This window comes from Canis lupus, chromosome 4 (assembly GCF_048164855.1).
Source record: "Canis lupus baileyi chromosome 4, mCanLup2.hap1, whole genome shotgun sequence".
Lineage (NCBI taxonomy): Eukaryota > Metazoa > Chordata > Mammalia > Carnivora > Canidae > Canis > Canis lupus.
In genome coordinates, this window is record NC_132841.1 from 51,745,639 (window position 1) to 51,762,332 (window position 16,694).

General features: G+C 42.4%; 1 long non-coding RNA gene and 1 pseudogene across 1 annotated transcript in view; one reads left to right on the plus strand and one right to left on the minus strand.

Annotated features, from left to right (window-relative positions):
- The window catches only part of LOC140631584 (uncharacterized), a 57,920-nt gene extending 53,987 nt beyond the window's left edge, over positions 1–3,933 (plus strand). The window contains exon 3 of the long non-coding RNA XR_012029122.1: positions 3,885–3,933. This is a non-coding gene — a long non-coding RNA (uncharacterized lncRNA). The remainder of the gene's footprint in view (positions 1–3,884) is intronic.
- A 10,789-nt stretch (positions 3,934–14,722) lies between these two features.
- LOC140631415 (small ribosomal subunit protein eS27-like) lies at positions 14,723–14,974 on the minus strand (annotated as a pseudogene).
- Between the last annotated feature and the right edge of the window lie 1,720 nt (positions 14,975–16,694).

Here is a 16,694-nt window from a genome sequence, read left to right on the forward strand (position 1 = left end):
ACTCAGTAAAATGTTTCCAGGTGTTTTCCACTGAAAGTCTGCCATGGATAGAGAAGCTGAATTTGCCTTTCTGCTCCTTCACCACAAGCTAAAAAGCCAAGGCACCCACCAGTGGGTTGCTTCACACTCATGCTCACCATATACCATGCAAAGGGGAGAAGAAGTATTGTGGTCTTCATGAACCGTAGAAACCTATACCCAAAATACGGTCACTTGGCAGCTTTTTGAATCCCCTCATTTCTTCTGCCCCAGCTGGGCTCTTTCTCAGAACTGTTTTCCAAGTGGCAGCTTGTGTTTATTCTACTGGGCTTTTGGAGAACTTAGGGAAAGAAAAAATCAACAAAGTGTAGTTATGCGCATGGAAAACCATATGCTTCATAAAACTGCATATGTGCTGTGTTTAAGATATACAGGAAGATACGCAAAAATAAACACCTGCCAACTTCCCAATCTACCTAGATTAGAAAATTCAAAAAGCCTATGTTCATATGCAAAAAATACAGCCTGACTTATATTTCACAGATTGTTAAAGCTGAAAGCTGAAAGAGCTCATTCAAGGGTTGCAAATCAGATCCCTATGAGGAGCAAATGGGTTGTATAAATGTACAGAGGGCCAGGTAAGGCCAGTGGGGAACTGAGGTGGGGTGAGGACCGCCCAAACTAGTTCGTTTGGCAAGTGTTGCTACTCAAGAACATAGAAACATGAACGCTAGAAATCCATTTTCTAATGTGAATTCTCCTGACTTCTTCAATATTGTTGGGTCATTCAGACTTATTTAAAAATATCGTGTAGAACAAACCACACTACAAATAAGATTTGACCCCTGGATGTCCAGTTGGAGAACTCTTCTAGAAAGATTCCATGATTTAGTAATGGATGAGTGGTTTGATGTAAAGAAGAGCTTTCACAGTCACATCAATTGTGATGACTGGATAGGTCACCAGGGCTCAGCTTTCATAACTCTTGTCTTGGTTTTCTTTCTTCTAATTCTGATATTGTGTGACCTGCTTTAATAGGGCATGATGTCTCCTGAGTTTTCAGATGGCCAATTTAGTTGTGCATTTTTCCTGTTTTTTTTTTTCTATTTGCCCCCCAAGATCCATTCTGTATCATCCTTTACCTTGCTCTTTGTCTCAAGAGGCTGATCTGTATTGCCTAGGTCAATGGGTTCCCTTGTCCTTTGGCTTTTGATGGAGTTTAGCCAGTGAGAGGCCCCAGTATAAGCTCAGGGAGAAAAAAAAAAGCTCAGAGAGAAGGTGGGAGGAAATTAATGTGTTTCCCTCCACTAAAGGCTCCTGTCAGCTCCATGGAGCTTACTTATTTCACTGGGTTTTAGGAACCACACCTTCTTCCTGCCTGTTCAGACTTAGAGGTGGCTTCTAATTATTGTTGGGTTCAGAGTACTTCATCTTTTCTTGTTGGGCTCCCCAAGCCATGTCCATAAGCTTGTGAATAGTTCCTTTATTAATATCTCTTCAATTACCAGTGGAGGTAGGGTGAGCAACTAGCCTGGTTCACCTGAGACTCTATTTTAGCACTCAAAATCTTGTGTCCTGGGAAATCCCTCAGTCCTGGGTAAAGCGAGATAGTTGGTCAACCTATATGGGAGCTCTGTTTGTATAATTTCTTAAAATCTGCTGCTTCTGGGCAGCCCTGGTGGCCCAGCAGTTTAGCGCCGCTTTCGGCCGGGGGTGTTGTCCTGGAGACCCAGGATCAAGTCCCGCGTCGGGCTCCCTGCATGGAGCCTGCTTCTCCCTCTGCCTGTGTCTCTGCCTCTCTCTCTGTGTCTGTCATGAATAAATAAGTAAAATCCTTTTTTAAAAATCTGCTGCTTCTTTTATCATTCTATTCCTTCTCTCATCTTTAATAGTTTCAAATATTTCTTATTTAATTTCTTCATAAGAGCATTCAAATATTCTTATAGTCTCCTACAGATATTTCTATTATTTCTTATTCTTAGGGTGCTCTTTCTCTTTTTTTCTGCACCTGCTGAGTCTCACTCATGGTGGTTCATTTCCCTGTGTGCATCCTTTGTGGCTATTTGTGTTCCAATAGTTTCACAATTGCTTCTATTTTATCCTAAGGGCTCAACTGACCCAAGCAGCTTGTGCTGTCTTAGGAGTAGTACACATTTAGATACCACACCTATATGTGGCACAGATTTGGGATTTTGGTTTCTTTGGATATAACTTATTTTCCTCTATAAACTAGGGCTTTAGACAGGTGGCAAGCATTCTTCCCGCTTTATTAGACTCAAATGTGGAGATTTTATACTTGCCACCCTATGGACAGTGTAACTTGTCAATGCTCAGAGCTTTATGTTGAAGCTCAGGTCTGGTTTCCCTGCCCAGCAAGGGCCTGAGGCCACATCTCCTGGAGATCTAGCAAGTGTCAAGTCCCCAACCTTTCACTGTTAGGGCCAATATCTGGGTCAGAAATTTTGCTGAAATGCCAGCCCTCCACTACAATCCTGGCTTTGATTTTCCTCTTCAATCCTTGCACCGGAGGATTTTTTTTCTTGTCTGTCATGCCAGAATTTTATAAAATTCTATTTCTATTTTTTTAATTCAGCCCTTCTATGAATCTGTTCTGCCATACTGTCAGAACCTGAGATTACTTTGAGACACTGAAGTTCATACCCAGTATAAACTGGAAGTTGGTTTAATGTAGTTCTTCTTCTGCCCTTGCATAGTCAGTGAGAGAATTTGGCTCACAAATTGAGGCCAAAATGCAGCAAGTCTGAGGGGCCGGACTTGGATACCTAACCAAGTGTGAGTCACTTCTGATGCTAATCTAGTTTCATTTAAGGTGATTGGCATCATGAGGCAAGGTGGAAATGAAATATTCATTGCCCATTCAATATTACCTAATTTGTATGTCCAAGTGTTGACAAAAGAGAAGCCTTTGCCGTCTACTTTATGAGTAATTGTAAATTAATATGCAACCCTGCACCCATTCTACTGAGAAGAGAATAGCTTACATTTGCCAACTGTTCGACAACATGGCCTGGTTTCAACTGCAGATGTCACCCATCCTGTTGGAAATTTAGAGGGATGGAGAGACTTCCTCAGAGAAGAAACTTTGAATAACATTACAGAATGTGGAACCTAAGAATCTTAAATAACCAAGGTTAAAAGAAACATTGAAGATCATCTTCTTATTTAACAGGTAAGGAAGAGGAGGCCCAACGGGGATTTCAGGTTTAGACATTTCTTCCAACTCTTCCAAGCACTTTTACAGCACAGCCAAATAGTCATTTTCTCCTGCAGTTATATGCTTGTTATATGGCTTGCTAGCATTTTTTTTTTTTCACTAAAAAGTTGTATTGAACAGATCTTTGAATGTTCCATACCTACGCGGATCTTGCAGGCAGGACTAGAGAACTACATCCGTTAGAATGACTTACAGCCCAAAGATGGCAGTTTGTTCTTCATTTGCTTAATTAATACATTGGGCCCTGACGTTACCTTGGGCTTGATCAGAGGGGAAATGCTTTGGGACTTTGGCACTTTGCAAATGTCAGTTGGAAGTTCCAGACATTTCTCCTAACATGTAGGTTGTCGGTACAAGAACCAGGCCCCCACACCACAAAGCAGGTATCTCTACCCCTCCCCAGCTAGCCTCGTTACGGGGCTTCAGCTCAAGTCAAGAGCTACGAGTGGGAGGCCCTCCTTCTGAATCTAATTTCCTCATTCAGTAAGAGAGGCAAGAGCCAATGGGAGAGGGTCCCAGAGGAATAAAGCAATGTAGGTGTGAAGCATAAGGGAAAAGCATCACAGTAACCAGAAAAGGGGAAGTGTTGTTTCTGTCCTTTGCATTTATTTTCCTATTTAGTCATTGCCAAAATGCTGTGTTAAGTACCACTCTTAATCCTGTTTTACAGATGAGAAAACTGAGGCACAAAGCAGTCAAGTAGGAGATCACACGGCTGGTGAGTGGCAGAAACAGAATTTGACTGAGGCACTCTGACTCGAGAACCTCTGATTTTACCCACCATGCATGTAATGTCCTGTACTCTGAGGAGCACCGTACTTCACACATTATGTTTATCTGTCCTTGTGAGATTTCGCAGGCATGCTCCTTTCTCTTATAGTTTTAGATTTTAATAATAACAATATTTGGATTGTTCTTCTCTACAAACACCGGCTTAAGTGCTTTATGTGCACACATTACCTCATTTATCCTCACAATTCTGTAAATTATTATCATTTCTATTTTACTGACAAGAAAACTGAGTTTAAAAGGAGGTGGTGGAGGCCACCTTCAAATCCAGATCTTCTAATTTCAAAGTCTGGCCTCTCATTACCATGATAGTGGATCTTAAACTTCAGTGTGTACCCTGGGGATCTTGTAAGAAAGCAGAGCCCAGGCCTCCACTCCCAGAATCTGAATCAGTTGATCCAGGGAAATTCCAGGAATCTGCCTTCTTAAACTTTCCAGAATTGAAGACAATGCTTTGCCAACCCCTGCCTCACCATACTGTCTCTATGACTGTAACAGATCAGACATAAACTGGTCAGTTGGATTTCAGTTCTAACAACATAATATTGCTAAAGCCTGCTCCCTGCAGCTGGTTGTACAGAGGCTGCTGCTCTCTGTACAGGCTCATTACTTTGCAGATGTTTTTTTCTCCCCTCTCTGCACATAGCCCTGAGTACCAAGGTATCTGTTATTTGGGAAATTTTTCATTTCAAATGACAAAAATACAATTAAAACAAACTTTAGCAAAAGGAGAGAATTCACTAGCCCATTGAACTGAAGACTCCAGGGGTAAACCTACCTTCAGATATGGCTTAATCCAGGTTGTCAACTAGTCATCTGGGTGTCACCTGGAATTCATCTCTGTCCACTTTTGAGTGGCTCTATGTTGGCTACATTGTCAGGTGCAGGCTCCTCTCAAGAGCCAATAGCCATCTGAAACTTCAAGCTTATATTCATGTAGTTTAGTGACTCCTAGGGAAAGGGGAAGCCTCAATCTCAATTATTTTGACAAAAATTCTGAGGCTGAAACTCATTAAGCTGTGTTGAGTTAAATTCTCATTCTTGAAACAAACACTGTGGCCAGCGGGTGGCTAAACCTGGCTAGGGAGTGGGAGGTGCAGGGTCAGGCCTCCCATAACCACATGACATGAGACGGAAGGAGAGGTGGTTCTCTTAAAAAAGAATAGTAATAATGAACGGCATAAAAGGAATAGATAAGAGGCAGGTGAACGTTACATAAACCCAGCATTAGAGCAAGATGTCTGATTCCTGGAGCAGAGATGACCAAGCCACAACTGATTCTTCTCTAGGGAAATTGACCCCTCAGGCTTTTCCCATTCTCATAACTGAGTTAAGCTGGTTCGGGGACCCTAACATTTTAGGTACTATCAAAACAAAACAAGACAAACTTGGCCCTTTACAAATGGAATAGAGCACACACTAGAATTCCAGATCTTATCGATCTTCCAGTCCAGTCAGTTAATTTTGACATTTTAAAAAACCAGCAGAATTAACAATTTTGAGTTAGAAAAATCAGTAAACCATTCACTGAGCACGCAAGGAAGGAGCAAGTTTGTTGACGCCTGTGGAAACAGCACTAGAAGGTTTGAAGTCTTGAGTTCTAGTTCCAGATGAAGGAGGCAGGTTACTTATGCAATGTGGTTCCTTCCCACCTTCCACCATCTGTGATTTGTGAGAATTTTCTCAGCGACATCATATTGGGGTCAGGACTACAACCCAAGTTCCCCCAGCCTAGGACTCTTTCTTGCAACTTTGTGGTGGGAATTCGTGTCCTCTCCCTTTCTTGGTCCTACTTTCTTTGTTCTTTCCTCCTGTTATATTATCCACCGCTCATTCAGCTCGCATTTATGGACTGCCCAGGAAGCATGTAAGGATGACAGGAAAGGAGTGACAAGTGAGACATGGTTGGGCCCTCGAATTTACAACTTGGACATCCTCAGGTTTCTCAGAAAGTGCTTCTTTCCTGCCAATTCATCTCCACCTGCCATACTTTCCCCTCTGTCTCAATAGTTCAGAGTCTTCCTCAGTTGTTCACATGCCTTAAAACACCCTCCTTCTCAGACTTACACCCTTTCTTGCTTTCCTGCCCTATGGGCACAGGATAACCTTTCTCTGAGCTCATTCTGCACACCTAACACCATCCGTTAAATTTAACAGCAAGTGCATAGCAATAGGATGATGAGCTTCACTGGCAATTCAAACCAGGTTATTGGGCACCATCTGCCTTCCTTCAAATTAATGAGAAGAAGGAATGGATCCTTTGGGCTTTCTTTATTTTTAGATTATTGCAAAGGAACCCAGAGGGCTGCCTCTTGATCATGTTAATCCCCAGTCTAAATGAGGCCAAAATATTAGGGGGAAGAATAAATGACCATAAACAGGTATCTATTCACATACAATAGTTATAGGAAAAGCAGAATAAAGTGTTTCTGTCTCCCTGTCTTCATCCTATCATCCCCACCCATCCCTGTACCCACTGGGAGAAAAGCAAATAGACTTAGAACCCCAAGGAGGTAGCAGACTGAGACTTTGCTGGAGTGACAGGAGTACGGCAAGCACATCCTGTCTCTCCCATACCCCCTATCAAATTCAGGCCAAGTCAGTGGTTATAATTCGCCTTCATTGTCAGGTCTTGAGGCAGTCAGAACTCCAGAGAAGAATATTCTTCTCTCTGGAAAATACCAGAGAAGTCAAATATGGACTTGACTGAGCTTAAAAGGATGATTCCATAGGAGCTGTGGAGGAGACTGGGCTCCCATGGTTTGCAAACGTAAGGGAGTCCATGACTCCTCTGGGACACTTAAAAAAGGCAGATCCAGGCCACATTTGCAGACATGTGCCTCAATGTATCTGGGTAGAAGGAGAGAATTTTCTTTTCAGAAAGCACTGGATAATTCTGAGGCAGGAAATTATTCTGGGGGCCGACCCTGAGAAATTCTCTCCACATCAAGCCCTTCTGCCAGGTTGACTTTCTAAAACTCTCCCCCTAGCCGGCATTGGCTCTAGAAGGCTCCAGTGAAAAAGCAAACAGATCCCCCAAGAGATGAACCAATAACTCATTAACAACTGCTATCCCATCAGAACAGATTTGTGAGCAGACAGATGGGCTGCACTTAGAGGGACAAGCACAGGCCCATCAGGATTGATAAGCTAGAAAGGCCTGAACAGGCCTCCTGGGAGCAAGGACACAGGACAAGACTGGCAAGACTGGGGTGTGAGAAGGGAGTTGAAGCCCTGGGTCCTAAGGGGTTTGGAGATAAAGTATATTAGCAGCATTCACATTAATACATCAATTATCTTATTGGCCTAATATGTTTGTACATTATAAAGTATCAAAAAAACAACTTTACAATTTACTGGCAAATTATTTCGTTTATTTATAGGGCAATTATTTCCTTCGGGAGCATTTTGTGCAATCTGTTTAACGCGTTCTATTTCCTAAGCTCCCATTGGTGTCCTGTCAGTACCTCATAATTATAAAATTATTTCATTGTTAAATAAGCTTGGGAAATGCTGACGCCCACACCCTCTATTTGTTCTTCAAGTCATCTTCTTTGCAGACTCCCCAGTGGTGGGGAACTGTGCTCCACTGGCAGCGGCTGTTTGGTGTGCTGCTGGGAAACTCTCCCAGGAAGAGCACTCTTCCTTAGGTCCAATCCAATGGTTCTGAAGGTTCAGCAAACGTCAGAATCTGTGGCGGGTTTGCAAAACACAGCTTGCGGGCCCCACCCCCAGAGTTTCTGGCTCACTGGCTGTGGGGTGGGGCCTGAGAAATGTGTACCTAAGACAGGTTCCCAGCTGTGGGTGCTGCTGGTCTGGTCCGGCATTTGAGAACCACTGGTCTCACCCCGGCCATCTCCCTGGAATTTCTTCTCCCTCTTCCTTAACTCTGATGCCCAGAATGCCTTAGCGAGTCGAATTCCTTTTTCACAGCGAAAAATGTCAAATACGGAGCTTCAAAGAGGCAGCTTCCCACTGCAAATATAAGGGCCAGGGTAAGCACTGGATCTGCAACGTTTTCCTTGCTTTATTCCCAGGGGTGCAAATGGTACTGGCAACGACGTGTGCATGCAAGAAAGATCCGTTGATTGACTGGCTGGCACATAGTAATCACTATATAATTGTAGCTCATTATTCTTCTTACTTCTGAGGAATAACAATCTCACAAGGCATATATTCCTTCTAGAAGGCTCCAAGACAAGCTATAAATGCACTCTGACCCTGTCTGCTGTATTTCCAGACCTCAGTAGGGCCTGGAATCAGGGCCTGGAATCTCCTTGCCCAGGGTAAGAAGTTTCTAGAATTTTTCCATACACGGGCCTGGCAGGACTCATATTACTCTACATTTCCTTCAAGAATGGGCTCAAAAAAGGAATGGAAGTGATGGGTATTTTCACCAAAGAATTCTTTTACTGAGTGGAGGAAAAGTATGGAACTCAGCAATTGGATGGGAGATGAAAGAATAAAACCAGCATTCCACAGGGGAGGTGCTCCAGACATCCTAGGAGTAGTTTATGTCAACACTCCATAGCTGGAAAAGAGCAAAACCAGAGGTTGTGCAAAGAGCCTGGGGTGTAAGCGGCAGCTTCTTATTCCTGTCCTTCCCAAGGAAATGAGCCTCTATCTGATTTCATTTGTTGTTACTAGTATCTCCATCTCAGGTACAGTGTCCCTCAGTGAGGAAGTTTGGTTTGTACCTTGTAGCTGGACTTGCTACTTCCCCAACCTACTTCACTGCTTCTGCTTTACTTTGAGGCAGAAGAAAGAAAAAACCTTTGAAATGACTAACTCTAAAGGCAATTGGTTTTTGTCCTAAAGCATAAGTGGGGTATTAGAGAATTGAATGGAAAACTTCTTTTTCAGAGCTCTTTCCAGGCTCAGGAATAAGTTATCTCAAAGCCATCACAGGCGAGTGCTTCAGCAAAGAGAAAAGACAGAAGAAACTATTGCTATAATTACGACTAATTACAATCTCATGATTCCATTTAATCTTCACAGAAGAAGTTCACCAACTGGAGAATGCCATTGATCCTCTGCACCCGAGCCAATTAGATATTTTGGTCCAATCCAGAATGGTTATCCAGCCTTTGCCAGGATGAAATTGTGTTTAGAATTTTATTTTTATAGTCTCTGAGGCATCCCAGATTTTAACAGGACATTGGATACCATCCATTTGTGGCACATCTGTTCCAACAAGATCTGCATATTTCAAAAATCATTAAGAAGTTAATACTGAAACCTATTTTAACTCTCTCTCTCTGAGGACAAGTTGTTTTTTAATGTTCAAGTGTTTAGATTTCCCTTAGAAAAAATGAAAATGACTCCTTTACCTTGGGATTTTGATCCAGATAGTGTAGGAGGAAAGATATTATAAGTGACATCTCAATTTGGGGCACCTCATTAGTCAGGGGGACTTAGTTTTTGATGATGCTCTTCTAATTGACTAGCTGCAGACTGCCATTCTCTGGGGTATTAGAGAACTCTTAAGATTTTTGCTTCTGGCCCTACAGAGGTTTGCAGACTCCTGCCTTTCACTGCCTGAGGGTCAGAAATCACCGGAGGAGGTGAGGCCCCAACCATTTACCTACCCTGTAATCTGAAGCAAGTTATTTATACACTCTGCCCCTCTGCTTTCTGGGATGTAGGAAGAATAAATGCTACCTGCCTGAAAGTTTTCTGTGAGAATGGAAGATTCAGTCCTAGGGAAGGGTGCAGTAGTGAGTGCCCAAAGAACATGTTTATTGGCTTATTCAACCAAAAGTGATGCACAATATACAGATGCTGCTTTCCTGTTTGTTATAGTCTGGTGGAGAAAACAGATAGGAGTCAAATCATCACTCACTTTAATTAGAGATGGAAGTAAATACAATAAAGGAGAACTTCCAGCAGAGGAACTGCTAATTAGGTGGGGTTGGGGGTGGACAAGGAATCAGGGTGGGGATGAAGGAAGATGGAGGAAGTAACTTTTGAACTGAGAGATGCAGGTGGGGGAGACTCACCGCAGGCCCAGGGAGACAGCATCTGGAAAGGAGGCCCTTGGAGAGAACAAGGGGGTAGCTGCAGACATAGGGCTTGCTTAACCACTGGCAATTTCACATAAATTACTAGCAAGCTTTAGCCAGGGAAGCCTTTGATTTAAATGACAAAATTTTACAAGAATGTCTCAAGAACAAATCTTCACTGTTGTTGAAGTAAAATTTATTGACAGGCATACTTTTTGACTCATTTCACTAATTTCTCTGAAAAGATACCTAATTTATGTGAAAGGGAAAAAAGGAAAAAATATATGGTTAGTATATAGCTACCTAGTTCCGTACGTAGATAGGAAATGCACGATGCATTATATGACTTCTAATAATGCATAAGGAGAAATGAGCTTGAAGAATAATCTGGGATAGAGGCTCCACCATGCTCATTACTAGTGTGCTATCTTAAGTAAGTTGTTTACTTAGGGTTTTCTCTGTGCCAGGCACTGTGCTAAGTGCTTACATGACGTGTATTATTGAATTTTCACAACCAGTCAGTGAAATTTCAATGTCCTCCTCCTCGCCATTAGCTCATATCCACTGCTCATCTCCGCTTTATAGGAGAGACAGAAGTTCAGAAAAATTAAGTAGCACACTCAGTTTTATATAGGTAATAAATAACAAGACTGGCATTTTAATCCTAGCAACCAGTTCCCAAAACGGCACTCTTAAAACCACAGCATCATTTGCTCTGTCCAGCCTGGAAGATAGTCATGAACACGGGAACAGTTGCGAAGGACCCCACACCAACGAGACCACCAGAATGAACATTTCTGCTTTCCTGCCATGAAATCAGACCCTGTCAGGTTGACCTAACTTTATCCCAACCATCCAAGCTGGGATTTCAGAAGAGTTTTTTAGCAGGTGCTTCACATAGGCCCAGGGGCTCATGGGTTTGCAAAGTATTCTATGCGTATGCATGTATGGATTTTTCTTGAGGTCAGTTACCCAAAACGTTTACAAACTTCTGGTACGAGGAAGCTTCTCTCCAAATTCTGATTCCATGAAGTGGACTCAGGACCACAGAGGAGTGGAAGTTCAGGAGAGATTTTTACTTCAGTCTGGTCCCAAGCAGCAGGTCATTGCTTCAGGTGGTCCCATAATGTGCAAGTTTAGGGCTCTAGCCATAGCTATACTTCTTTTAAAATGAATGCTGGTTTAGTCCCATTAAAAAAAAAAAAAAAACCCTTCCTCACTCCTCTGCATAAATTTATATATTAATCTTGCAGAAAAAAAGAGCCTAAAAGACACTGACCTCTGAACTATCCATATCCTCCAAATTCTGTGAGGTCCCTGACGACATATATTAAGATTATATTAGCAGCATTGTGATCAGTATGTACATTCCCCCCACACTGGCTTTTCACCAGTGTGAGTGGTATGTCACATGAACGTTTTCCTGCATTAGTGCGGTCCCTACGCTTGTGATTTTAATAACCTGATAGTATTCCATTCGGTTAACATTTCTCGAATACATTAAGTTTCTTTTACAAAAAGTAACCCTTGAATTCAAGTCCTCAACTCATAGATTTTTCATCTCAAGATTCAAAAAAATCTGATACAGAAAATGCTAACAATGTATAACGTAACGATTTCAAAGCACGGACTTTGGAACCCAACGGAGCCGTATTTGAATCCCATTCCTGTCTCTTACGAGCTGTGTGACATTGGGCAAGTCACTTAAGTTCTCTGAGCCCCAGTTACCTCACTGTAAAAGAGGAATAGCAGTGTCTCCCTCTTCAAACTGTTGCCAGATTAGCAATATAAAATGCTTACAGTGCTTTGCAGTGCGCCAGGTACTACTAAAAGCTAGGTAAATGATAGCTATTAGCATAACAGAAATTAGAGAACAGGACCCACCTAGAGCCATTTCTTTAAGAGGAATGAAAATGTTGTCTTTTCCAAGGTCATATGGAAATATGGTCGAAGGAAATATGGGGAAATAAGAGTTCAACTGGCCACATGTTGGTGTCGTTTTACTTGCCAATTCCAAGTTTGGGTCTGAAACGAACATTTTCAGTCCTAAAATAAGGATGGCAAACTTGGGGCTGGTGCACATGAATAAACATAGCCAGAGAATAAATACACCCCACGTGTCCCTGGCACAGTGCATCTGTTCAGCCTCACCGTTCACCACCTCCCTGCAAAGCAAACTCTTCCAAGCCAAGTCAGCCCTCCACCGTCAAGGAGAATTTTTCTAACACCTCCCCCGACCAAATGCTTGAACATACAAGCGAGACAGAACCACAGCAATTCTCTCTTGTCCAACTCATTCACGTTATAGACCAGAAAATGGGAGGCTCGGGCAAACGAAGTGAAATGCCTAGGTTGCATAACTCCTAGAACTCTTTCATGATATTTTATTTAACTGTGGACCTCCGAGACTTAAGATCTACTTAATTTTTAATTATTGATTTCTTTTTTTCCTCAAAATGTAAAAGGAAACTTTATATTACTATTAATGGAAAATCCAGTATTACTTAAATAAAAGATAGTCATAAAAATAAGTAGCAGAACAATGACATTGAATTCTGGCTAAGATATACAATGGGCTGTCAAATGATTGCAGCCAGAGGTGAAGGCTCTCCTCCACGGTAAAGATCAGCAAGTGTTCAAGTGTGGCTGGATGAGAACCACCAAACTAAGATTCCATCAAATGAAAATGCCATCAAATTTTTCTCTTTGAGTATAGAAAAAGAATTAAAAGGGAATAACCATAAGGGGTATGAGGGGTGTGAATTTGGGAACAACTAGTCTGCTCCATCCTGCTTGATTTTACTTTTTGATGTCCCTATCTGTTACAGGTCACTTAACTTGGAATGTTCCCTAGAGGCTTGTATTATTTTGAGGTTGATTCTAAGCTCCAACAAAGCTGTCTACTTCTTTGCTTCCCTTTTCAATCTCAAAGCTTTAGTCGAACCCTCAACATACCTGTGCAGTTAAATTGTTCACAGCCCACTTTGTGGCTCATTTTAGCTGCCTTTAGTTAGCTTTGTATATAGTCATTACCTTATTCAACCTCCAGCAAAACGTTTTTAAGTAGACACTGCTACAAACCCCATTTTACAAATGGAGAAACTAAGCCACAAAGAAGTTACTGAACTCATCTACATCCTTAGCTTGTAACTTATTAGAGTTACTTGATTCGATATTCTATGCTCTTAATCACTGTGATGTACTACCCTCCAGTCTAACTTCTGTTATTTCATTTGCTTCAAAAATATTCACTGAGTATTTCTTATGGTCCCATCAATGGATGCAGCATAGCAGGGGCAAGCAAAGAGGGATATCACTCAGTCCTCATCCTTCAGTTTTATACGTCATTAATACATTCAGCAAATAGTTATTGGGCTACTACCAAGTTGTAACTTGCAGACTCAAGGCACATACATATAAAAAGGTGTACAAATAAATAATATAATCAAATGCAACACATACAGAGTAATTGGTAAGAGTTACGAGCAGGTCAGGAAGGAGATGTAGCATTGTGGTCTGGGATTATTGGAGAGACTTTATGGAAGACATGGCCCTTGAAAGGAAAGAGGGCATTCCAAACAAAAGTCCAGAGAGCACAAAAGGGTAGAGGTGGATGGCAGCAAGTAGAGGGCCACAGGAGGCTCTTTTTCTTAATACTGGGTAAATTAACAACAGAATGAACAGACACACAAACCAGTCACAGGCCAGCAGGGCCTTACACTTTGCTATAATTTTCAGGAATCAATTGTAATAAACCCCGTGAGAAGAAAGTTCTTCCAGTCAAGAGTTGCATTGGGTCAAAGGGGAGCTTTCCCCAAGGATGCTTTAGATTTCAATTGTGCGCCTGAGAAAGCTCTGCCACCAGCATGGCCTAGAATATCAACTCAGGGGCAGGAAGCTTTCAGGCAGCCTCAATGCAGCAGAAGGAGAAAAAAATCGACTTATTAGGATTGTTCGCATGAGAAGCCTTGAGGTACACTAGCAAGGCAAGAGCTTAGGAAATAAGACCCGCTCCTTACAGTTAAATGCCAAGTGCTGTCAATGACTTAGGGCTGGCTCATTATGGACCTATTTCAGCTAATCCTCCCCAGGCAACAATCCTCCTCTTTTCCAGAACTATGGAAGCCTGAGGAAGGCCATTCCTTTTCCAGTCAGGTGTGAGGGCAAAGAGCCATCCATCTTTAATAAATCTCCAGGCTCACAGGATTCTTGTCATGGTAGCTAGGTCTCTGAAATGTTCGACATCCATTCTCTCCCCTCCTGATTAAACAATTGCAACCTCCAACTTCTACCCAACCTCCTAACTTCTCTAGCAGATGGTAAGTTTCCAGAATACTCAGCTATATATTCACTTACCTGTGCATTAATTCAATCAACAACTGAGTGTCTCATGCACCTTTAGTTAACAGCTAAATGCTTGATTGCACTCAGTTCTTTTTGGGGTCTGACCCTTACCTGCATCTCTAGCTTCATGTCCCACTGTCCTGGTGCCCGACACTCTCAGTTCCAGCTTACATTGACTCCGCTCCCTCGCCTGAGAGCTGGGCCTCCATCTCACCATAACTAACTCTTACACATTAGCTCTTCTGCGTGGACATGGAAGAAATATTCCTTTCCACCTCCCCACTTCATCTGGTTAGCTGCTGCTGCTGCTTCTCTTTTAATCCAAAATGTATTTATTAGGATAGTTTCTCACTCATCTTGATTCAGGATGCTTTTAGCACTGCTTCTGTCTGAAGGAGCATCCTTCTGTAAGCCTTGCTTTTCTTCCTGTAAGCTGGCAAAGAATAGTGGAGCAGCCAACACACAAAACCACTGCTTGTGGTGGCTAAAGACGGTGGTTTTGGTAGCATCCTGGGCATGTCCCATCCATGAAGTAGGAGCTGGGGCTCTGCAGTAGGTACTTCTTCTTGTGCTTCCTCTTCTCCTCTTCTAGGGATAGGTGGGGAAGGTCCTTTGAGAGGGACATATTCTCGTGGGGAGGTTGTCATAGCCAGAAGCTCATCTGGTTAGCCCATCTGGTTAGATTCAGATCAGCTCAGGTCTTAGCTTCTTTCCCATGCTTGACTCCCAGGGTAGGCTAGCTTCTTAGGTCTTAGGCAACTGAGCGTCTGTGCCATCACTAGTCTGTAAGTTCCAGGAGATAGGATCTTGTCTGCTTCTCTCTCCAGCCTTTAGGGCGGTATCTGGCCCATAGTAAGCATTCAACATATTTTTTTAAGGTTTTATTTATTTATTCGTGAGAGACACAGAGATAGAGGCGGAAACATAGGCAGAGGGAGAAGCAGGCTCCATCCATGCAGGAAGCCTGATGCAGAACTTGATCCCAGGACCCAGAGATCACAACCTGAGCCAAAGGCAGATGCTCAACCAGTAAGTCACCCAGGTGTCCCCATATTTTGTTGTTTAAAGGAAGGAGGGAAGGAAGGAACAAATGTAGTCCTTTCCCCCAGGATTCTATTAGATCCTTGAAGGCAATGATGGCATCTCCTGGTCCTAGTGCCCGGCACAATGCCTGGTATATGAGCGCTTAGTAAATGTGTATTGAAATGAATAGATAAGACTTCCCTGTGTAAGCCACCACTTTAAAGTACCATGAAGGACCAAAAATAAACAAATAAACAAGCATTAAAAAGACAGACATGTAAATACATGGTCCCAAACCTCAAGGGGCTTTCCACAAAAGAGAAGAAAGGGGGGAAGGCCACGAATAACCATAATAGTTCATGAAAATAAATAGATGTTTCAGGAGGAGTACAGACAAAGGGGCTTAGGAAGTTCAGAGTCAGGGAAGATCACATCTGAGGAAGGGATAAAAGAAAGGAGCAGGACACAGCAGAGGGAAATGAATGGGAAGAAGTTTTAGGGAAGAAGTAGACCTGAGCCCCGCAACTGTTCTAATCTTTATCTGGAGCCACGTGTCCAGTGCTGTTGTGCAAGGCTATTCCTGGTTAAACTTGGGTGAAGGGGGCACCCATCTATCAAGGCCTTTCTCAATTTTACAAAGGCTCAAAACAGGGCAAACAATTTAAAAGTCTACAGGGGCCAGAAAGCTGAGATAACCACAAGATATAGGCTGGCTGTAAGACTGTGTCCAATTGCAAAGAGTTATCACTTGAATGACCAGCAATGGTAGCTGCTTCTCAACTACTGCCAGTTGTTGTCATATGTGAACATGGGCCCTGTGTAGTGATGTCTTCCCATTTTTTTCCCCAAGAAAAAAGCAGAAGTCCAGACTCTTAAGTGAAATCTTCCATTTTTCAAATGTTGGCAACCAACTCAAGTTTTTGGTTCAAAAAATATCCTTTGGTCAAACAAACACATCCATGGATGGCATCCAGATCACAGGCCCCATTCAGCCATGCACAACCAGTGTGCAACCTCTGGGCCAAACAGATTGGACTCATGAAAATTAAACCTGCCATTTTGCACTCACAAGATTAGCAAATGTTAAGAAATCTGTTCAAATCAAAACTTGCCAAGAAAGTGGAGCAACAGGAACGCTCAGATACAGCTACTGGGAGTGATGATTGGAACAGCTACTCTGGAAAATAAGTGGTGTTAACTTGTAAAGATAAGGATTTGCATATCCTATTACCTACCAGTTCCATTTCTAAGCATAGGCTCTGGGGAAATTGTTGCAAATGTGCACAATGAAACATATGTAAGAATATTGACAGCTGCATTGT